The sequence below is a fragment of the Ictidomys tridecemlineatus genome, chromosome 6, assembly GCF_052094955.1.
Source record: "Ictidomys tridecemlineatus isolate mIctTri1 chromosome 6, mIctTri1.hap1, whole genome shotgun sequence".
NCBI lineage: Eukaryota > Metazoa > Chordata > Mammalia > Rodentia > Sciuridae > Ictidomys > Ictidomys tridecemlineatus.
This window is the reverse complement of record NC_135482.1, coordinates 89,049,287-89,074,163: the sequence shown is the minus strand read 5'-3', so window position 1 is coordinate 89,074,163 and position 24,877 is coordinate 89,049,287. Positions and strand designations below refer to the sequence as shown.

General features: G+C 37.8%; 1 long non-coding RNA gene across 1 annotated transcript; it reads right to left on the bottom strand.

Moving 5' to 3' along the window:
• Positions 1–10,290: 10,290 nt before the first annotated feature.
• LOC144364917 (uncharacterized) lies at positions 10,291–13,106 on the bottom strand. The gene is made up of 2 exons (XR_013423051.1): positions 12,914–13,106; positions 10,291–10,538 (listed from the first exon to the last, which is right to left on the bottom strand). It is a non-coding gene; the product is annotated as an uncharacterized LOC144364917 (long non-coding RNA).
• Positions 13,107–24,877: the final 11,771 nt, after the last annotated feature.

Genomic DNA, 24,877 nt, shown 5'->3' with positions numbered 1-24,877 from the left:
ATAATGCATATACAGAGGACTATAGCCTCATTTTTAAATTTGCATGTATTGACTACTATTTGACCTCATATAGTGATTTAACCTTTCCCCCACCAACAAAAAGAATTCTGACACAAACTATCTTCTGACAGACAAATCACTATCTCATTCCATCTGAAACTCCTTTTAATTGTTCATCTTGTTTATCATTTATAAGCTTTGAAAGATAAACCATAAAATCCAAAAAACCTTGACCCCTACTTCAAATATATTCATTCATGCAAGATATTTTTCTCACACAATTCTTTAGAAATTGCTTCTACTTCTTTACTATTCATTTACTCCATAATTGAACACAAAAAGACTCCATTTCCTGTCCTCTCTTCTAATACCAATAATATACTTATTGTCACTCCTAATGGACTTTACTCACACTCTTCCTTTTTAACTTCTTGGCCACATTTCCTATGATCGATATTTTCCTTCTTTCTCTCTCTTCTTGACTTTAATAAAATTTTGCTATCCTTGTTCTCTTGCATTTCATCTGTATCCCCTAACCTAATAAACTTATGCTTCAATGCTCAGTCCCTTCTAAATTGACTCCCTTTGCATCATCCATCACCCTATCTTTCACTGCTCCACAGTGACACCAAATCTATCTATCCCAGAACACTCTCTTCATCTCAGACCCCAAACATTGAGATATCTGCACTGTGTACCCACTAGCTCCTTTGACCCAACACTTTCCTGGTGAAAATCCTCTTATTCTGTCCCTTGACGCCAACTCTACTTGATCTCTTTCTATTAATGCTATACTAACCTTCAGGTCATCCTGACATAAAACTTCAGAGTTGTTTTAATTCTTCCCTTGACCTTGACCCATACTTAGAATCAGTCAATCTCCCAACATCTTTCAAATCTTTACTTTCTTTTACAATACTGTTCCTAGCATACAGAAGTAGTTAACAGGAGTTATTTTTTGATGTTATTTTCATGATTTATGTACTGTGTTTTCTTTTTTCAAAATTGTGTGCTTCAAAAAGGAAGGAACTGTGTTTGATGCATTCAGGATAATCCTTTAGCTATGCCATTAAATTTTGGAAGGATAAGAAACAAATGGCTCCAAAATTTCATTAAAAAGGGGGTTATAGATGTGGGGATGGGAAGGCACTGGAGATTTTGTTCAAGGTGGCATAGATATGGTTAGCACACTGTTCTCTCTTAAGCTACTCAGGTGGCTTAGGATTCTGATGGAGACTTTTTTTGGAAGGGAGGGGGCGCAGTACTAGGGATTGAACCCAGGACATAGTGCATACTAGGTAAGCAATCTACCACCAAGTTACATTTCCAGCCTTTTTAATATTTTGAGATAGGGTCTAGCTAAATTACCCAGGCTGAACTTGAACTTGTGACTCTCTTGCCTCAGCCTCCAGAGTTACTGGAATTATAGGCATGCACCACCATGCTCAGCTCTGTGGACATTTTTTATTTTTATTCAATATAATCTGCAAATCAGGTATGATTCCCTTTTTTAGGGTTATTTTTTTCTTTCTATTGGTGTCTTGTAATTATACATAACAGTAAAATTTATTGTCACATATTTGTACATACACACGATAAAATAGTGTGATTTGGTCAATTTCCCCATGAAATTCTAATTCCCAATCTGATGGAGATTTTGAAGGCTATAAAAACCCCAATGATCACTTAGTACTGACTCAGCTGGTAAGCACATTGCCCCAAAATAAATTTTATTAAGGAAGGATCAGCAATAAATCCAAATTCTGGGAATGGTGAACAGAGTCATTTTGTATTTTCCTGTGGAGCAGCTAGTGTCTCCTGAGCCCAGCTCAGAGGGGTGTCAAGAACTCTCTCCTCCTGTCTCCCTCTTTGCTATTTTCCTCCTATGATCCCCTGATACACTTGCCCTTTTCTCCCTCATCCATTGTCAGTTGCCTCAGACTGTGTTTTATGGGCAGAAAGAAGGAACAAAGGGAAATTGCCTCTCTCTGTTCAGAACGAGGTGAAGCATCTTCATCTGATTGTATAGTTCTAATGCATTATTCTAAAGAATCTCAGTCTCTTTTCTCCATTTTACTGCTTTCTATTCCAATTTGGAATGAGTCAGAACCCCAGGAGGGCAGAGTAACCACTTCACCCAGAAAGGGTGAGGATTTTTAAATCCTCAATTGCCCTACAATGCACATAGTCACACAAAACTCAACACGGTGGCTAGCAAAAATAAATATTTGGTAAGTAAACTAATAAATATGTTCTGTGTAAAGATTTGCAGATGAAATGGAAGTAGTCTAAAAACCAAATAGATTAAATTCTAGTTAATGTGTAACGCTTTGTAAAATACAGTAAAAGAGTTTAATCCTTTTTTTTTCCCTTGAATGAGTGGTGCCTGCCTGATGAATCTAGGTTGTTAATGAATTTGGCTCAGCTCTAGTAAAATCAATGAAGCATTTCTATCAAATCAGTATTCAGAGTATGTGTCCACTGATTTCAACATAATAGTAAATATGTGAACCACCAATGATGAACAAATGCTGACGTTTTAGAGAAACCCAAAAACATAGAGTCCCAAATGTCATCAAATAGGATGAAAAGCTGCATATTATACCAGAAATTTTGGTAAATCATGTTTTATATTTCCACTAAATAAACCAACTAGAATAAGTGTAACATAGCTGAAATTGGGCGTGACTGGTTGACAGCATCTATCCTTCAGCAGGCCAGCTTCAGAATCTATTTGTCGGAGCAGGATAGGAAAATGGGAACACAAAAGAACAATTTTATGTGTGGATTTCAGGGTCTGGAGAAAAACAAATTCAAAGGAGAGTATCTAGTGTATTCTGAACTGCCACAGAAAAGGGCTGCAGAGAAAGGTTGCAATAGCAGTGCACATAAGGAACTACATGAGATTGGTGCCCAGGTTAACCATATTTGAGGTGAAGCTCGGGAAAAGAGCATTTTATAACGTCTACAAATAACACAGCATGGCTTCAGTGTCGCAGTAAACCTGGAGAGGCATCCAGCAGGACCAGGCAATTTGGAGATGCTGAAGCTTTGGAAACATTGTAAGAAAGTATGCTGCATGGAAACGCAGCATTTCCACAGAGGCCTCTCTAAAGCAACTTGCAACTGCAGCTTCAAAGAGGAGACTTACTGGAATAGCATGAGAGTGATTTTGAAAACACGTCAGTAATGAGGAGTTTTAGAGGTTGTTCAGGGGGGGTCAACTAGCTAATGGAATGAAGAGATAAAGCTAATATGGCCCCAATTGTAAACAAAACCATTGAAATTTGGAGATATTTGGAATATAGTCATGAATGTGTAGATCAATGTCTTTCTGGTTCAAAGTTAACCCTTCTAATTTTTGTTGTCTGTGTGATTTCACTTAAGAGTCTGAATTTTTCAGGTGTTTGGATACCAGAATATTACCTTTAATTTCCCCTCTCGAATCTCTTTCTCCCTCCCACCCTCCTCTTTGTTTATGTCTTTGTTTAATTTTTTCTTATTCACTTATTTTTGTACAGGAGAGGGGTGGGATAGAACCCAGGGATGTTTAACCACTGAGCCACATCGCCAGTCCAGTCCTTTCTATTTTTATTTTTATTTATTTATTTATATTATGAGACAGGGTCTCACTAAGTTACTTAGGCCTCGATAATTTGCTGAGGCTGGCTTTGAACTTGTGATCCTCCTGTCTCAGCCTCCCAAATCTCTGGGATTGCAGGCATACACCACCACTTCCAGCTTCCAACTCTCTTTTCTTGATTTTCATTGTATCAGAATAAAAAAAGACAATACACATGTATTAACAGGTTTCTTTTTGAACTGCATTTGACCATGTAGATGAGTTAAAAATAAATAAATAAAACCAATAATAAATACAACATGTATTTGGAAATATGAGATGACACATAAGAACAATGAAAAATAGATCAAGAATGTAAGTTCACAGGCTGGGGTTGTGACTTATGGTAGAGTGCTTGCCTTGCATGTGTGAGGCACTGGGTTTGATCCTCAGCACCACATATAAAGAAATGAATAAAATAAAGGTCCATGAACAATTAAAAAAATATTTATTATTTTAGTTTTCGGCGGACACAACATCTTTGTTTGCATGTGGTGCTGAGGATCGAACCCGGGCCGCATGCCAGGCGAGTGTGCTACTGCTTGAGCCACATCCCCATACCTAAAAACAATATATATTTTTTAAAAAATGTAAATTCAGGAGCTGGGGATATAGCTCAGTTGGTAGAGTGCTTGCCTTGAATGCACAAAGCCCTAGGTTCAATCCCCAGTACCACACACACAAAAAAAATGTAAGTTTGCAAATGTGGCAGTGCAAACCCCAGTTACTCAAGAGACAGGAGGGTGGCAAGTTCAAGGACATCCTCAGCAACTTAGCAAGATCTCACAATGAAAAATGAAACTGGCTGGGGTGTGGCTCAAGTAACTTACCTTGGGCTTAATCCCCAGTATGCCAAAATAATAATAATAATAATAAGAAGAAGAAGAAGAAGAAGAAGAAGAAGAAGAAGAAGAAGCAGCTTATATGAACATCAAATACTTCTGAAAGAATATACAAAGACAATGTTTCCTTTGCAGTGGAGAAATGAAAAAAGGGGTAGAAGGGAACCTGTTTCATTGTTAACCATTTATATAATTTGAACTTTTTTTCTTTTTTTTTTTAATTTGCGGTACCGAGAATTGAACCCAGCGCTTTCCATGTGCTGGACAAGTGCTCTACCATTGAGGCACATGCCCAGCCTCCAATTTCAACCTCCCCCTTCCCACTTTTTTTCCATGTGCTTGTATTACTTTTTCAAGAACAGAATAATTGAACTGTATTTTTCTAAAGTATATACAGAATAGAAAATTGCTATAGCTTTAACAAATGCTTAGTTCTTTGGAATCAGGCAAACACATTATTATAAACTAAACAAAATCAAGTAGGTCTTTCAAAATTGTTGGTTTCTTTTTGGTAGATCTCTATAAATCCTGACACTCAATAGTAGATGAGACCTGCATCTAGAGTGCTACTAACAGATAGTTTATTTACTGAAAGAAAATCTCAGACAAATATTGGGATATACATATATTTTTGTTAGTAAGTGAGCACTAAAAATCCAGTCATCTTTTGAGCTTGGTGAAGTTCTGTAGGCCCTTAAACATCTATCTTGCAAAACATATGGATGTTGAAATATTTAGCTAATCTACTTGGATCAGACGATAGAATATCCCATTAAGTGGTAGGGCTAAATGGAATCCTTGGCCTGAGTGCTTCTTCAAAGATTTTTAGGCAGATGGGTTTCTGAATTCTTATTAATATGTAATATTATGATGCAATATTGCTATGCAACATTTATAGAGGAGTCTATGTATTATTTCTCATCAGTAATTATCACTTATGTCACCCACAGAAAATAATTTCTAACGGAGGCAGTACACAGAGTGAATATATACTCCGCAGTCAGATTGTCTGGGTTTGAGTCTGGCTGGGTTTGAGTCTGGCTGTAGCATTTACTAGTCATGTAACCTTAAGAAAACTATTTAAACTCTGTGGTTCTTTTCTCTTACCAGGAAAATAGGAATGGCAACTATGCCTACCTTCTGAGGATATTCTGACATTTTAATGAGTTCACATTTGCAAAGTGTTTAGATCGGTGACTGGTACATAATAAATGCTCTGTAGTACTTATTATACATCTTAAAATAACAACCTCTATGCTGACTAATAAACTCTCTAATGAAGATACTCATAGTGATATTAGGTATTCTTAGATCCTTGGAAGACACAGATAGTGGTTCCTTATGGAAAAGAAGGATAGTATGGTTATTGATCATTATTAAATTCTGGAGTCCCCTAAGCTAGTGTTCTGTGATTCAACCCACTGCATGTGCAGGTGTCATCTGGCCCTCTTTTTGCCACCCCCTGGAAATTAGAGTTTGGCTCACTGATTAAAAAAAAAAATGTTGATACTATGGTTACTGATACTACTGTGAATCCTTCGTCTCTAAACCTCGAGTTTTCTGCCAGCATTCATTAAACTGTGGCAGGAGAATATATTTACTTGCAAGTAGGGTAAAACCTCAGACCTTCATATTCTTGATAATGTCCAGATGTCATAAGCAAATTTACACAAACAAATTAGAAAATTTAGATAAAATCAACAGTTTTTTTTTTTTTAAACACTGCCTACCAAAACTTTTCAAGACATTTGGAAACACATAATTTTTCTTAGGCAGGACACAGAAAGACACAATCCATAAGAGAAAAATAAATATATAAGTTAGTTTTCAACAAAAGTATGTTTTTTGCTATTTGAAAAATATTGTTAAAATGAAAAGGCAAGTACAGGTGCAGTGGCACACATCTGTAATCCCAGTAACTCAGGAGGCTGAGGCAGGACTATCACAAGTTCTAGGCCAGCCTCAGCAACTTAGTGAGACCCTGTCTCAAAATAAAAAATAAAAACGGGCTGGTTATGTAGCTCAGTGGTAGAGCATCCCTGAGTTCAATCCTCAGTACTGCAAAAAGAAAGAAAGAAAGAAAGAAAGAAAGAAAGAAAGAAAGAAAGAAAGAAAGAAAGAAGGAAGGAAGGAAGGAAGGAAGGAAGGAAGGAAGGAAGGAAGGAAGGAAGGAAGGAAGGAAGGAAGGAAGGAAGGAAAGAAAGAAAAAAAGAAAGAAAGAAAAGAAGGAAAGAAGGAAAGAAGGAAAGAAAGAAAGAGAAAGAAAGAAAGAAAGGAATGAATGAAGGAGAGAAGGAGGGAGGAAAGGAAAGAAGAAAGAAAATGAAAAGACAAGCCACAGACTGGGAGAAAATATTCATAGTTGGTATTTCCTCACATAGCACTTGTAACCAGAATATATAAAGAATACTTTCAGCTCGACATGAAGTCAAAAACCTAATTTTTAAAAATGAGCCAAATATTTAAACAAAAACTTATTGAAATAAAATGTATTAATGGCCAAGAAGTATACAAAAGATTCCCTATATCACTATTCATCAGGGAAATGAAAAATAATACTATAATGAGCTATAAGTATATGTCCCTACATAATGGTTAAAATTATAAAGACTGATAACATCAAATATTAACAAAAATGTGAAACAATGGTAATTTGATATATTTCTGATGGAAAAGTGAAATGTTCTTTCACCTTGTAAAATTGTTTATTGAGATTACTTATGAAGTTAAATGTATGCTTATCATATGACCCAGAATTTTTCCACCCAGGCATTTTCCCTAAAGAAATAAAAATGCATTCACAGAAACTTCTATAAAAATTTTCATAACAGGGCTGAGGAGATAGCCCAGATAGTAGAGTGCTTATCTCATGTGCACAAGGCCCTGGGTTCAATCCCCAGCACCACCAAAAAAAAAAAAAGAAAGAAAAAAAATTTCATAACAGATTTATTCAAAATAGTCAGAAGTGGAAACCAAAAGTTATCCAAAAGTGAATGGGTAAAACAAATTATGTCCTTATAATTGAAATTACTCAGCATTAAAAGGAAAGAACTCTTGATGCACATACAAATGAGTGAATCTCAAAATCATAATGTTGAACAAAAGAAGCCAGAAACCAAAATGAACATACTGTATAATTTCATTTATATGAAATTCTACAACATGTAAAACTATTCTTTAGTGACAGATATCAAATCTCTGAGCCTGTGAATGAAGGACTGATTGCAAAGAAATCTATATCTTTTGGGGGATGACATTGATAGGAGGGTTATACACACGTGCAAACAAGCAAATATACGGTCACATAGATACATGTCAATGTTTATCAAACTGTATTCTTAAAGTTTGTGCATTTTATTTTACATAAATTATACCTTAAGTGATTGCTATGGTCTGTATCCACCAAAGTTCATGCACTGGAAACATAATCCCCAAAATGACAGTGCTAAAAAGCAGGACACGTTTAAGAGGTGAGTCGGTCACGAGAGCAGAGCCCTTATGAATGGCCTCCTGCTTGGCTTATAGTAATAATAATAATATAATCTAAATGAATGGGTTCATGCCTGATATCAAAGAAGTGGCATAGTTCTCACCATAATGAGTTCCTGATCAAAGAATGAGTTTGGCTCCCTTCCCTCTGTCTTTTGAGTGCTCTTTTGCCACGTGATGCCTTCTACCTTAGGATGACACAGTAAGAAGGCCCTCACCACCTAGAACCCTTGATCCTGGAAAGAGATCTCTAGCCTGGCATGGTGGAGCATGCCTGTAATCCCTGCTGCTCAGGAGACTGAGGCAGGAAAATCACGAATTCAAAGCCAGCCTCAGCAACTTAGCAAGGCCCTAAAGCAACTTAGAAAGACCTGTCTCTAAAACAAAATATAAGAAGGGGCTAGGGATGTGGAAAGAAAGAGAAAGAAAGGGGGTGGTGGAGGGAGAGAGAGAGAGAAAGAAAAAAGGAATGAAGGGAGGGAGGAAGGGAGGAGAGAGAGAGAGAGAGAGAGAGAGAGAGAGAGAGAGAGAGAGAGAAATCTCTGTTCTTTAAAAATTATGCAGGCTGGGCATGGTAGTGCATACCTGTAATCCCAGAGACTCAAGAGGTTGAGGCAAGAGAATCACAAATTCGAGGACAGCCTCAGAAACTTAATAAGATCCTGTCTCAAAATTTAAAAACTAAAAATTTAAAGTACTGGGGATATAGTTTAGTGGTAACCCCACCCCCAATCCCCACTTTTCCTGGAGTTCAATCCCCAGTAGACACATAGATAGATAGATAGATAGATAGATACATAGATACATAGATAGATACATAGATACATAGATAGATACATAGATAGATACATAGATACATATATACATACATAGATATATAGATATATAGATACAGGCTCAGGTATTCTGTTATATTCTGTTTCAGCAGCACAAAAAAGACTAAGGCAGTGATTTTTCTTTAAAATCATGATCACTCACACTACAGAAGATTCAATGAGTTTTAACCTCATCAAATGTTTATCTAAAAAAAATATTAATAATACTATCTGCCAAGGTCAATGCTTGGCACCAGAATCACGAGCCACCACACAGCTTTGTAGATTCAAACAGCAATTCTTTATTCCCGTTCTCACACCACCTCCACACAGGTCCAGGGGCAATCGCGTTCTGCCGTCTCCCGCACAATTCACCTACTCCACTAGGCTCTCTCCAAATCCCATTTTAATCTCACGAGAACTCAACGGGAACAAGCAGCGGGAACACCCTAATCCCAGCAATAATCTTCAACTTCCAACTTCCCTAAAACCCATTATCTTAAACTGGCAACTCCTTAAACTCAAGGAGCCGGTTACTTCCTCAAACCTGATCAGCTCTAAACCTGGATCCGCCTTGGTCCTTGAGCAAGGTCACCTTATTAAAGCATGCATGCAATGTCCCATCGAATGTCCTCTAAGCAGCATGGGGTACGCTTGGCAAGGAAATTTCGATGCGTCATTCCTACTTGGTAATGGCCCTCAGCAACTATCTACTTCACTGGCAAGAGGATTATTTTAAATAATTCATATAGACCATTTAGCACAATGCTTGGCTTATAGTAATAATAATAATGTAAACTAAATAAACTGCTAAGGTCAAAAGTAGTGTAGATGTGGATGATGAGCTTCCCTGAGGAGATGAGTTTTGAGATAATCACCAAAGAATGACATGAATTATTAGAAATGTTGGACATATAAGAAAATGTTTGACAAAAATACATGATGAGCACACTAAAAGGCAGCCATCAGGTATATTCTGCTACGTTAGATAAGCCACACTTAATTATAATGAAAATTGACAAAGAGGTTATGGAGGGAGACAGTATACAAGGCAATAAACCCTGAAATGTGAAAACTAGCATAGGAAACAGTAGAACATGCCAGCACCAAGTAGCTGTGATACATGGAGATGAACATTTAGAGAAGGCTATTCTGAAAACCATATGTAAAAATAAAAAGCAGCAGGGAACGACTTGGGACCAAGAAATGAAGTAGAAATCTATCATTCTGCAATGCACAAGGAGACAAGTCTTAGACCAGAAAATAGAAAAATAAGAGAATGCAAGAGGCCTTGTGGGGGAATATTTTCGGAAATTGGATCTTGGAAATTGGAAATTGGACACAAGCAAAACAAGGAGTCATAAACAACTTCAAAGTCTTGAGTTGGAAAATTGTCTCTAATACTAATGCCCAGGTGCACAATATGTGCAGGAGGAGAACAGAAAGGAAAACTCAAAAGAGAAAGTTAGTATTTTAAAAGGAAAATAGATGTTAGAGATTATGGACATGATTTTGCTGGGGCTGTCATACTAAAGTACCAGAAAATTTATTGTCCCACAGTTCTGGAGGGTACAAGCTCAAGTTCAAGGTGTTAGCAGGACTGATTCCTTCGGAGGACTGTGAAGGAGAATTTGTTCCATGCTTCTCTCTTAGTTTCTGGTGGCTTGCTGGCAGTCTTTGGTATCTCGTGGCTCTTTCTGTATCACTCTGATCTCTGATCTTCACATGATGTTCTTCCTGTGTGCATGTCTGTATCCAAATTCCTCCTTTCTGTAAAGACACCAGTCATTACTAGATAGAGGCCCACTCAATTCATCAAGACGTCATCTTAACTAATTACATCTGCAACAGTCCTACTTCCAAAGAAGTTTATTTTCTAGGGTACAGAAACATATACAATTGGGAGGACACAATTCAACCCTTATCAGTGCTGTTCACCAGATATATCTAGGTCTCACCCTTCTGAAAATATGTAAGATGGGACCTCCTCACTTTGAAAGTTATATGCAACTATAACTCACGTTGGCCAATGAAATGTAAAAGAAAGTGGTGTTTATCATTTCCAGCTGAAGTTCTAAAGGCCAATGCATGATTTACCACATGGTGAACACAACAGCAAGAAACAAACTCTTTTACATTGAACTAACTACATTTGGGGGATGTTTGTTACTCTTGCTAGATACCTAGGTTATCATAAATATAGAAATGGTTGCTCTTTTTCCCAAAACAGTAGTAATTAGGGAAGTGACCATCTGTGAGTCAGCCATGACTTTTTATGTTTTAAGACAGAAAACTAAAAATAGATGGCAGATTATATCTTTGGTGTCCCCCAGTGAGCCATATCTCCCTAAATAGTCCTTTCTGACTTTGGAATTGACCATTTCCCAGTGGTACAATACGAGGCATTATGAAACTAGAGGATCCAGCTAGCAGGTGTGAGAGTCATCTAACAGTCACCAAGAGACAAGTCTCATGTTTTTATTTACAACGAACCCAGAACCCATATCCTGAGAGGCTAGGCATGCAATGATATGGTCCTGGTGTTACCAACTGCCAATGACATGTGAATACTGTCTTGTAAGTAAAGATTAATGACCTATGAAGCAGTCATTTCTAAAAGCTGCCCACATGTTGGTGCCATGGGATGAATAGTAAGTCTTAGTGTTTGCAGGTGAGATAAGTAAAATAAGTGTTTATGTAGAGAATTGTTACAAAAGATGAATATATTTGATTTTGAATTTTATGCTTACATCCTTACAGCAAATAATAGTATTCTAAGGAAATAATAGTAATGATAGCTTATTTTATTTTCAATATCTTTACCTAGAAAAAGCAAAAGGTAGCTACTCTATTGCACCTCAGAAGTAGAATTTTCACCCAAGTTCAGGGTATCTCTTTATATTCTGGGAAATCCACAACTCCAGAAACAATTGCCTCAAAACGTAACAGTGTCTAGATTCATTCTTACATCCATTGGCTATGTTGAAGAGGGCAATAGTGTAAAACACCCAGAAGAGAGCAGAAGTAAACTCCTTTTTCCTCAAGTTGAGACCATTGAATCTTTCTTTGAAATTTTGCTTATTAAAAAAAGGACATCAGGGACTGTAGATTCATATTCATATTCACACACATAATATTCTTTATATAGCCTATGTATTGAGGAAAGAGCACTGTAATTTTCCCACAAAATAGAAATGTCAGACTCCTGCATAATTTATACAACATAAAACCAATAGACCATGTAGCTTTGGTGTTTGATTATGATTCCTTGGTTCTTCCTGATGAGCACCATTAATCAGTCCAATCAGTGTCTGAAATGTCCTATTTATGCATACAAATAAACACCTAAATGGAGGTGTTAAACTTAATTGAAATATGCTTTTATACAAAGTGTTTCTTGGCCTAATTGTAATAAAAAGGATTTAGAAGAAAACAAATGATCTACGATTTTTTAGAGATATAAGGAAAAGTTGAGGGGTTGTTTTGTTTTGGGGTATGTGTGTCTGTGACTGTGTGTGTGTATATGTGTGTGAGACACACATACTGGGGATCAAATCCACATGCTAGACAAATGCTCTACCATTGAGCTATACTTCCAGCCTTAAAAATGGGTATTTTTTAATGCCTTCAGTTTTTTCACTCAAATAAAACTTTCTGCTGTTCAATTAGTTTGTGATTCTTATTTAAAGAATACATCTGAAGTTGCCTCTTTAATGCTAATAAATTTAGAAGGAATCTTCATGCTTTAATTTCGTCTTAAGCTAGGATATCCTGCTCCATGGATATCTAAAGGCCAGAGCAACTTCTCAGTGGTTTCACATTTTCTAGCTCTCCAAGAACCTCTCCATGTTTTCAAAGAGAAATAAATTAGACTGATAAGACAGGCTATAAGCACCAAGACCTGGATTTTGTTTTCTCTTCACAAATCTTATTCTACAGCTGCTCCATTTCATTGCCATAACAACACAGATCTATGCAATGTTTTTAAATAGCTCAAAAGGACATTTTCTCCATAGAGCCTACAAACATTTATAAGGTAAACATTACATTTAGTTTCTTTAACAGTAGATTGAAAATCTGGTTTTAGCCTTGCTCCTATCACACCAGAAGCAGCCTTGTCATATGTTAAGATGTGTCACTGTCACCTCTCCAGCAGCAGAGCAAGCTATCAGAGGTTTCTCCCAAGCATGTCCATCACTTTCTCCATGGCAGAGCCTTCTCTCATCAGTCAGCCTGCACTCCAACTGTGTCTTTACTCTGAAATCTCTCTGTGTGGTACATTGTGGCACTCAGTGCTTGATTCCAGGTTGCTTTGCAAATATCATCAGGTCAATTCACCTGTAAATATGAGAAATAACTTATAAAATTGAAACAAAGTACTATTATTACCACTGATGTTTCTTATTTCCAGTAGTTTTATTTATTTTACATCCTTAATAAATGATTGCAGGATAAATAAGGAGATGGTAATGGTTAATAGTATAAACTTTAAGTCTGAACTAAGTTTGACTCCTGGCTCTGTCATCTATTAGCTGTTAGGCTTTGAGCAAAGTAAATTCTACCTGCAGACCTCCATCTATAAACTAAGGATGTTAGTATTCACCTCATAGAATTCTTATAAACATGAAATGTTGATATCAAGGTAGGCTGTGTACCTACTACATAGTAAAGGTCCAATAGATGTCTATTAGGGTAACCATTGTTCATTCCATTCATTCAACGACTATTTGTTGAGAACTTACTATGTCCTGGCATGTTCTGAATGTTGGGCAATAAGTGATGAATAAAATAAGCATGCCTTTGCATTTTATGGAGTTTGCACTCTGGTGGATGAGATATACAATATACAATGAGTATATAATCACAAACAAAGGCTAAGGAGACAGGTGCTATGACAGAGAACACCAAAGGAAGGGGAACCTACTTTAGATGGGGTAATCAGTAAAGACCACCTTGAGAAGCTCATTTTTAAACTGCAATGAGGAAAATGTCCTGCATCATGGGAGACAGCAGAGAACAGTGGCTGAGCAGGAAAGTATTCAGGAAATTCACAGCAATGAAGCACCCCAAGGGGCTGAGAAACACTCAGTAAAAAAGAAGCACTAGCAAGGCAGAAAGGTCTACAGAAGCCAGGAAAATCCAGTCTTGCAGGACATGAGAAGAAGTTTTAATATTTTTCTCAGTTCGGTGGGAAACTATGGAGTGATTCTAAGAAGATTCTAAAAGTATCATGAATGGATTTCTGTTTTTAGGACATGACTCTGGCTATCATGTAATTATTTTGAAAAATACACAAGTGGACAGACAAAACTAGAAGTCTTTGTAGTAGTCCAAGAGGGAGATGGTAACAATTTGGAGTTAGTAGCAGGGGTGCTGGAGAGAAAGATTTGAAATATATTAGAAAGATAGAAAAATCAAATCCCATCAAGACATCCACTGACAGAGAGAGTGCTATGGTTGACCTGAGTTTACTACTGTAAATATGCACTTCTGTAACTATTGCCAGTCAATCTTGAGGCTCCCCAAAAGGGGACGTGGTTGAATAGCAATTGTTAGATATTAACATTAAATCCTGTCTTATGATCACTCAGTTATTCTCCAGAGTTCACCTCCTCAGAAATTTATTCCACACATTTCTCTGTTTACATCCCTATTCCCCAAATCCTGCAGGAAGACTTGGAGAAAAGCAAAAATGCTTCATCTGTAGAACTTTTCTCTTTGGTTTCAGCATCAAGCTGAAGTGCTAGTAATACGTAAAGTCTTGAATTAATCTCCCCCAGATACAACAAAAACCACTGAACCTCCTATATGAAATTTATATTGTAGCTAGAAGCTTCAAGGATCGCTATATGACTTAAGATGATTTTTTTCAATTTTAATTTTTTTGTTGCAAATACATATGTGATTAAGCTCATTCCCTTGTAAATAATACTAACAGATGGCATGAAATATTTGGTTGCATAGTGATTAAGTCTGAATTTGGTGAGGACTCAAAGATTGAAGGTTATTCTTAGAAGAATAAGTAATTCACTGACAAGACTTTACAGTTTCTAGTCATCTTCACCAAAGGAACACTTACGGAAGTGCACATTACAACTTGCAGATCTGAAATCTGAAATTAAAACTAAATACACCTTTAATATGAATCCATGTACATTCACTCACAGATGCAATCTCAGCCCATGAGAGATTATGAGTGACCCCAAAGTTTTCCCTATCAGGGAGTAGATTCTGCAACTAATTTTAATCACAAGTTCATGCGTATTCTATAAAATGCAGGCTACCACTGGGTACAGTAGCACAGACCTATAATCCTAGTGCCTCAGGAGGCTGAAGCAGGAGGATCTCAAGTTCAAAGACAGCTTCAGCAATTTAGTGAGATCCTGCCACAAAATGAAAGTCTAAAAGGACTGGGAATGTAGCTCAGTGTTAAAGTGTCCCTGGGTTCAATCCCAAGTACAAAAGAAAAGCAAAGAAAAATCAGGCTACCAACGTATACAATATGCTCTGATAACTTAAACACCTTTTTAAGAGTTTTCTCAGTAAGTAGGAGCGATATGGATCTATTGCTCCTACAGGATTCTTCCTACAGGAAATAGATGATGGATACTTGAGAAAATATCTCAAGTAATTTCAATTTCCAGAAGCCCAAAACTATGTGATTTGAAAACAACCAGAGATCCAACTCAACCCATATATTGCAATCCTGGAATTACTTTTTTTTTCTTTTAGTACTGGAGATTAAACCCAGAAATCCTTTTCTCCCCCCACCCTAAAAACCTATACCCATACATGCCTGTAATCCCAGTGACTTGAGAGGCTGAGGCAGGAGGACTGTAAGTTTGAAGACAGCTTCAACAGCTTAGTGAGATCCTGTCTCAAAAAAAATAAGAAATGGTCTTCAAATGTAACTCAGTGGTAAAATGTCCCTGGATTCAATCCCCAGTACAAAAATAATAATTAAAGTTCTATGTCTAAATCAGATAGCTGAGGTTTGAAGGAATGAAACCCAAATTAAGCAATTTTTATGGCAGAGAAATAAGCAAGCAAAAATTGCTGAGGACAGTATAGCATGCTGCCTGAAAAGACAAGATGTGGGTGTGAAACAACAACAGAGAGAGCAAAGCAGAAGGGAAGAATGCCAAAGTTTTATCTAATAATTAAGATGGCATCTGACATTTATTAAGCCTATGCCAAAGACCAGGAGCTATCCTAGATACTTTATGAACTTTTTCTCTAATTCTTGCAATAACTCTACAAGGGAGGTTTTAGTATTTTCATTTTATAGATAAGAAAATAAATCTTCATGAGGTTATATACCATGCGTTAAGTTTCCTCAACTCATAACTTGCAGGGCCAGAATTCATATCTATTCATCTCTAAAGACCAGGACTGGCCAGGTTCAGTGGCACATGCCTATAATCCCAGTGACTAAGGAAGCTGAGGAAGGAGCATTGCAAGTTTGAAACCATCCTCATCAACTTAGTGAAATCCTGTTTCAAAATTTTAAAATTTAATAAAGATCTGGGGGTCTAGCTCAGTGGTAAATCCCCCCTGGTTTCCACTGCCAGTACCGAGGGGCGGGGGACCAAGACAGCCTAATAGAGTTGTCCAACCTGCATAATTGTATAATTATAAACTCTAATATCCTCTAAAGCCCATTTGTGCCCACAAAAGTATGCTTTACAAAGACTGATTAGATTTTAACACTGAAGTTTAGATGTCCTATGTCCTGAGCTATAGTCCTAAGCTGAATTTGAGAAGCCTCAAGCATTTTACATAGAAGGAAGATCCTACTGACAAACATTTTCAGAAACACAACAGAGTAGTCAAGTTCAGGGACACTAACAAGAGACTAAGGTGACATGTGACTGCTAGATTCTGGGTGATTTGTTTTGTGCAAAAGTACCAGACAGTCTAAGAGAAGAAATGTAGAAGTACAAATGGTGTACTTACTCTATGAACAGTGTGGCAGGTGTTGGTAGCTGTTTTCTAATATCAGTAATCTTCCTCTCTCAGTAATAGAATCCCTGAGTTTTAGATGGGCTTAATTATTCAACTAGACATTATTTCCCAGCTGGCTTTGCAGTTAAGTTCCAACCAATGAAACTTCTGGTTTGTATCTGTCAAATTAAAAAAAGAATCTTGGGGCTGGGGTGTTGGCTCAGAGGTAGAGCTCTCCCCTCACACGGGTGAGACCTTGGGTTCGATCCTCAGCACCACATAAAAATAAATAAGTGAAATAAGGATATTGTGTCCAACTACAACTAAAAAATAAATATTTTTTTAAAAAAGGAATCTGTACTTTGTTCAAAAACACTGTTGGTAAGGGTAGAAGAGGGACTCTTGCAAGAAGAAGAACATTTTGACTACATGAGTTTTTTAGGGGAAAAAAAAAGTTTTCTTCCACAGAGAGAAGTATAAGGCTAGAAAGAATAAGGTATAGATGAAAGGGTGGCAAGGTTGATCACTCTGAGGCCACACTTCTTTTCTGGGAGAGACTCTTAAGGAAGGTTGAGAGCCAGCCAAAATTCAGGAACCTAGAGAAAGGAAAAAAATCTTTTTTTGTTGTTTTTATTTTTTTTTATTAGAGCACTAGGATTATACACAATAGTTGGGTTCATCCAATATAACATACATGCACAGAAATCAGTTTCAATTCATGACCCCAACCCTTCTCCCTCCCCCCTTTTCTCTGGTCCTTCCCCCTCTTTCCTCTAATCTACTAAACTTCCTTTGAACTTGTCTATTACTTTATATTTAATTGGTTCCTTATGTAATCTTATCCTTCCCTCCCCCTTTCCCTTATTTTACTCTAGTTTCTGCATATGAGAGAAAACATCAGACTTTGAGTTTCTGAGTTTCGCTAATTTCACTTAGCATGATATTGTGGAAGGAGAAAATCTTAACCAAACGTTGGTTAATACACATTCTGTTCCCATTGATCACTGAGGACAAAACAGTTTTGATCATTTTTAAGGAGGGAATTTGAAAGATATAAAGCTCTTCTTGTCAAGGCAAACTAGAGGGGCATCTTTGAGTCTTCTCTAAGTCATGGATAAGATGGTTTTTAATAGTAAGCTCCTTCCCAGAACACAGGGAGGGGGAGGTTATTACGGGAAATGAGGCCCACCGCAAAACTGAGGCAACATGGAGACACCCTCGTCAAACCCCAATCTTTGCAATCATGACAATAAGATTTCAAACATGTTGCTCAGAGTAACAAGCATGAGTTTATTAGAAGGGATAGGAGGGCTGAGGTTGTGGCTCAGTGGTAGAGAACTTGCCTAGCACAAGAGGCACTAGGTTCAATCCTCAGCACCACATAAAAAAAAAAAACTAAATAAAAAATAAATAAAGTTATTGTGCCCATCTACAACTAAAAATATTTAATTAAAAAAAAAAAGGAAAGGAGGAAAACAGGAACACTCTGAAGGGAGAAGAGTGCGTCCTCTCGGAGAGAAAGGGACAACTTGTTTTTTCTGCCTTCCAGTTTTAATGAGGTCTAAGGGAAGTTTCCAGAAAGTCCTGTACAGATTCACCTCTTGACTTTTGACTGACAGCAGGATGAACTCAGACTTTCAGGTCCTAACCTGTGCATGACAACTCTAGGTCACTTTGGTCATGCTGACTGGTCCTAACTAGAACCTGTTCTTACAGATTTATGGTTAGGGGAGAATTACTCTTATCTCCTGGAGTTCTGTAATCTGGTCTGTGTAAGGGTCACAATCCACCCCTCTCCCCTTTCAGGATGACTTATGTTCTTATTGGCCTTTCAAAACATTTCTTCTGCAGATAACAGGTAGTTTGCTGAGGAATATAACATAACCTATGGACTGAAACCATGCAAGGCTGAAGGTAAATTGCTTTTTAAAAAAGAAAGCATGTGCAAGACAGCACAGTGGACTCAGTTTGCAGAATTATTTCCTTAACCTCCTGTTCCCACCACTTATGTCTATATGTTCCCTATCCGGGAATTTTTTTTAACCATTGCTATTTTCCAGGATTACAACATTAAGTAAAATTCAACATCATCATAACCTTCAAAGCAATTCACTTGCTGTATAATTCTTTTCCCTTCTAGTGGTCAGACATGCTGATGATAAAACACCCTAATGCACCCTTAAAAGGGAAGGAATTGGAGTCCCTGAGTCCCTGCATGACTTTGTGGAACAGAAGTGTCTTCTGGTTATGGATAACTACCTATCTCTGATGAGAAAAACAGAGAAATAAACTTTTATTTAGTTTGTACCACCTTTTTTTTTTTTTTTTTGAGGTTTCCAAGTTATAGCCATTTAGCTATTGCCTTAATGGGAAAAAAAAAAAAAAAAAAAAAAAAAACCTCTCTACAAATAGCAAAGTTCTTGTTTGATGTTGGCATCATGGTCAACCTGTCAAGCATCATCATCAAATATGAGAGAGATAATATTAAAAGCATAGCTCTCTTAGAGTGGCAAGGATTCACATTCTCATTAATCTATGAATGCCTGAAGCACCAAAAGCTCAATTTCACTCTTCTTTTTCTGTATCACATAGGGAAGATATTTTTTGCTTCAGCTCCTGGAATATATTTAAAATTTTCCATTCACCTCGCACTGAAACATAAATAAAGAAAAATAGTGCGACTGCATGTACTTATTTCTGATTAAATAATATATATCAATATATATAGTAGTATCACTAGGGGCTTTTAAAAAGTCATAATATGATAGAATTTTCTACAATTTGATTAGAATGGGCTTTAAGTTGATAATTACCTTCTCTATCAGAGTTCAAGACATGCTACTCACCTTGTCACTTGAGGAAACAGCAGAAGCAAGAAGGTCACTCTCACCTTCCCCTTTCTCTTTCCCACAGGAAGCAGAAATTCTCTGACATTCCTCTAAAGTAGGCCTTTAGACCTTCTTTCTAGAAGGTTCCTCCCTCCACCCAGAAGAAACATTCTCATCTTCAAAGACAGAGATGCCAAGAAGCAGCTAAGACGCAGATATAAGTTCCCCAGACTTATTACCATGAGATCATTTCTTTTGTCCTCCAGTCATGCTTGTGCATCACTATCCATAAAAATATAGTTTTCCCTCATATTTGGTATCTTTATGTCTGAAAGCTTCATTCTATGGACAACTTACATGTGCATACTTTTATCAATCTTTCTTTTGTTATAGGGTGCTCAGCCATGTATCAAATGATGAGTGAGAAAGAAATCTTTTTCCCTCTGCATTATAAATGTGGATACAGGAAGGTGAGGAAGTTCAGCAGGAGTGTGATTAAAATAATTTACATCATGTTGGATGTGGTGGCTCATGCCTGTAATCCCAGCAACTTGGGAGACTGAGGCAGGAGGATCTCAAGTTCAAGGACCCCATCTGCAATTTAGGGAGACCTTGTCTCAAAATAAAAAATAAAAAGTCTGGGAATGTAGCTTATGGTAAGGAACCTTTAATATCTCCTCAAAAAAAAAAAAAAACTTATATGACCATCAAATTTGTAGTATTGTGTTTTGTTGTTGTTGTTGTTGTTGTTATTAGACATTGTAAGGCAACCATCAAATTCCTTCCCAAAGGTAGTACCCATGTGTTAAACTTGGGTAATAAATGTAGTTGGCTAAATGACCAACTACATGAATATCTATTGTCAGTGTCACAGCTCTTCAAATTCCAAAGATCTTTCTCTTAATTTTGCAAGTATCTCAAGCAATCTTATTAGCTTAAATAAAAGTTATTGATGAGTCTGCTTCCTCCCGTGAAAAAATAGCTCAATACCAAGACTGTCTAGGAAGGCTGTTTGTTCAATTTAATCTAAACAAAGAATTGGCTAAAAGTAATCACTGCCCCTTCTTTTATTCACTGGATCATTGAATTCATTGTCTCAGTTTAGTTCTTAATGATTTTCAAACACATTTTAGAGAAATTATCCACTCTGGCAAAAAAATGAGCCTATGTAAGTTTTAATTCCTATATCACCTCCATTTTTTATCTGTGAATTTAATATGTTGTGAAATTAATATAAATCTCTGCTGTACATTGTTCTTTTTTAAAAAACAGGTCCAAGAAGAAATATGAGACAATCAAATATATAGCATCATTTTCAACGAAGTACTCGAAATTTCAAAAACATCCTTTTCTCTCCCAACCTCCCTTGGGCCCCCTCACCCTCGCCCCCTTTAAATGGCTTTTTAAATGTTGTACTTAAGCTCCCCATTGGGAATATTATCAATTAAGAAATTCTTCCTGCTCCGGTCTTTGCATTCTCTGTAGTAATTAAAAAATCTTTTACATATTGAAAGCAATCTAAGTATAATAAAAGCAACATCACTTCCAGAAGTTTGGTGTCTTCAATCTCAATTTCTCTCTTTCTTTCTCTCTCTCTCTCTCTCTCTCTCTCTCTCTCTCTCTCTCTCTCTCTCTCTCTCTCTCTCCCTCTCTCCCTCTCTCCCTCTCTCTCACCCAAGGTCTCATACAAATTGGGAAAGTACTCCACCACTGAGCAACACCCTAGCCTAGCCTAATTGGGCACTCTTGACGACACCAAAAGCAAACAAACAAACAAAACCTACAGAAGGTTATCTTTTTTGTAACCTGATACTACTATCCTGTCCCAGTCTAGCACAGCCTAGGTGACCTACCTGAATTTCTACTCCACCCTAGCCTTGCTTATCTCTGAAGACAGAATGCCTGAAGCCTAGAGTTCCTCTTAAGGTGGGCTGGCTGAAACAGGTTGAATCTAAAATAATTGCCAGACAGGTGCAGTGGTGCATGCAGGCCTGTAATCCGAGCAATTGTGGGGAGGGGTGGGGATGTAGGTTGTGGTTTAGGATGTAGTTCAGTGGTACAGTCTCCCTGGGTTCAATCCCCATCCCCAGTAGGAAAAAAAAAAACAGTTGCTGCCAGAGTGAACCACAGACAACCTCTAACACCGCCTTGCCAGCCATGAAGAGGATCGGAAAGAACCAGAAAAGGAGCCAGGCCCAGTGGCACACGCCTATAATCCCAACAACTCCAAGAAGACTAAGGCAAGAAGGGTCACAAAGGAGAGTCATAAATTTGAGGCCAGCCTCTGCAATTCAGTGAGACCCTGTTTCAAAAGAAAAAAAAAGGAAAAAAGATGGTGATTTAGCTCAGTGGTAAAGTGCAATAGGTTCAATTTCCCTTAACAAATAAACAAAGGTGTTAAAAGTGGTGGTACCTGAATTCCCAGAAAAGACTGGAATATTCCTCCCTCTTATTAGATTCTTCCCCTTGTTAACAAGTCCCTCCCTCTGATTTCTTTTACCCTCTATCTATAACCTCCCAATACCCAAGGGAAAGGAGTTTGATTTATCAATTTACCTCCCACTTCTATTCTTGGCCAAGAATAAAAATCTCCTTCTTTGCTTAATCTTTGCTAGGTTAGTTATTGGTTCCACAATTTCAAGAGGGAAAAAGGATGAGCCTTAGGCATCAAAAATTGGTAACAATACCAACAAAAAAAGGGGGGGAGGGGCAGGATTCTAGCAAAGATATAAGAAATTTATTAAAACTTTTTCCTTTCTATTCAAGCTTAAAAATCTTACCTATCATTACAAAACAAAACAAAAATTTACCTAATGTTAGGCTGAATGTACTAATAAACAAGTACTTAGATACTGAAAAATCAGCCTCTACCTCAAGGAAAGCCTGACCAAGGAAGGGGGCGTGACCCTTATCCTTGGAAAGACCCACAGAGCACTCCCAGGCACATTCCCACCCTGCTGAATTGTTTATCTACAAATATCAGGAAAGATCTCTGCTCCAGGTGTCCCTGACTCAGTCAGGCTAGGTGAGGACCCATAGCAACCCCCTAGCAGCCACCAATCAGCATGAGATGGGGAAAATACCTGGGATGCCAGATGACCCTCCCAGTAGTTTATGGTGGTTGATAACACGTGGGGAAACCATGTAGTTCAGCACTACTCCCCTCGTGGCTTAAGCCAATCAGTCCAAATGAATCCCCCTCTTGTACTAACCAATCACCCCTACCCAACTTGTTCCCGCCAGTGAATGTGCTAATCATGTTTTGGAGTTGTTTTATGATTTCCCCACGGTGTGTGATGATTTGCTAAGAGATGCTATGATGTATGTGAAGTCCCTGCCTTCCCCAAAGAGTGTATAAAACTGCTGCAAATCCTGGGCCTCTCAGCGTCACCAATTGCTGTGTGCTCGAGGAGGACCCAGCTAGCTCGAAATAAACACCTCTTTGCTGCTTACATCCATCTTGGTCTCTGGTGGTCTTTTGGGGGCCCTGAATTCGAGCATAAGAATATGTTTGTAAATCCTTTACAAGGAAGGTTCCTTTAGGTGTCTAATATATATAGTGAATAGGTCAGAATATATCACAGTGGCATGAGGGTTATTTTGAGCTTAAAACATTTGAAAATTAATAACTAAAGGAAGAGAGTTTTTTTTTCCTGAATTCCCCTTAACTTCCAAAAAGCTAAGCTTCTCCACAAAAACCCAACTGTGATAAATCTCTCCTTCGCATCAGAAGTCTTACAGCCAGGGAAGAAAGATGAGGAGGCAGTACCTGCAAAAGAAAGCACCTAAACAGAGCCAGGTGTGGTGGATTTAGGAGGCTGTGACAGGAGGATTACAAATTCAAAGCCAGCCTCAACAATTTAGAGAAGCCCTAATAGCTTGGCAAGACCCTGCCTCAAAAAAAAAAAAAAATTTAAAGGGCTAGGTATGTTGCCCAATGGTTAGTGCCCCTGGGTTCAATCCCTGGTACCAAAAAAAAAAAAAAAAATCACCTAAACAGACATCATCAAAAAGTCATCATATTTCCCATCTAATTCCCTTCCTGTTCCACCCTCCCATTTCTCTCTCTCTCTCCCCCCCCCCTCTCTCTCTCTCTCTTTCTCTTTTCTGGTACTAAGGATTAATCCAGGGGCACTTTACCACTGAGCTACATCCCCAGCCCTTTGGATTTTATATTCTGAGACAGAGTCTCACTAAGGTGTAGAGGCTGGTCTTGAACTCTCACTAAGGTGTAGAGGCTGGTCTTGATCTTCCTATCTTAGCCCCGTGAGTCACAAGGATTACAGAAGTGTGACATGACTGGAAAGGTTTTTATTCTTATACAATCTGTAATTGGTATGAAATGTGACATGCAATTGGGTAGATGACAATTTGAAGACCTTTTGTAAGGTGTTAAAGCAGTTTTTTTGGTTGCTGTGAACAAAAGATCTGATGAGAAGGTAACATTAAAAATCATTAGGAGGAAACATTTTGGCTCACAGTTTCAAAGGGTTGATCCATCTTCTGCTGACTCTATAGCTCTGAGCCCCAGGTGAAACAGAAAATCGTAGCAGAAGGATGTGACAGAGGAAAGCAGCACAGAACCTGGCAACCAGGAGGTAGAGAAAGAGCTCACTCACCAGGGACAAAGCATAAACACTGAAGTCATGACCCCAGTGACCTACTTCCTCCAGTCACACCCTACCTGCCTACAGTTACCACCCAGTTAATCCATATCGGCGGATGATCTACTGACAGGTTATATCTCTCATAGTCTAATCCTTTATCTCTGAAAATTCTTACATTATCTCATATATCAGCTTTTGGGAGAACATCTCATATCTAAACCATAACATATGGGTTGTAAAAAAAGTAAGTTTATAAAGTCAAATGTCAGTGTATTGTGAATAACAAGTTTCAACACTATGTAACAAAACTGTACAATTTATCAACTATTATTAATGGTTACATTGCCCATACTTGTTGTAACAGAGTATGGCATATTCCACACTCAATAAATAATGATTAAACTGAAGGGTTTGGTCTGTGTGGTATAATGGCAAATATTTGATCTCTGTCTCTGGCACTTGTCTCAGAGCACTTAAACCCCAGAGTTTATGCTAATGAGAAGACTTGGGGTACTGCCCTCCATAGAGTCAAGATGAGGTGAGTTACCAGAAAGCTTAGTGATGAAGCAGAACTCAGCCTCAGGTACCCATAACAAGATTTGATGAGCTTCCAGGTCGCTGGACATGTGGAGGTGCTGGATTGTGGATGCCCATGGAAGGTGCCCTCTGGAAGCTCCACACCCCCCAGATCTTGTCCTATCTACCTCTTCCTTTGACTGTTCATCTGTGT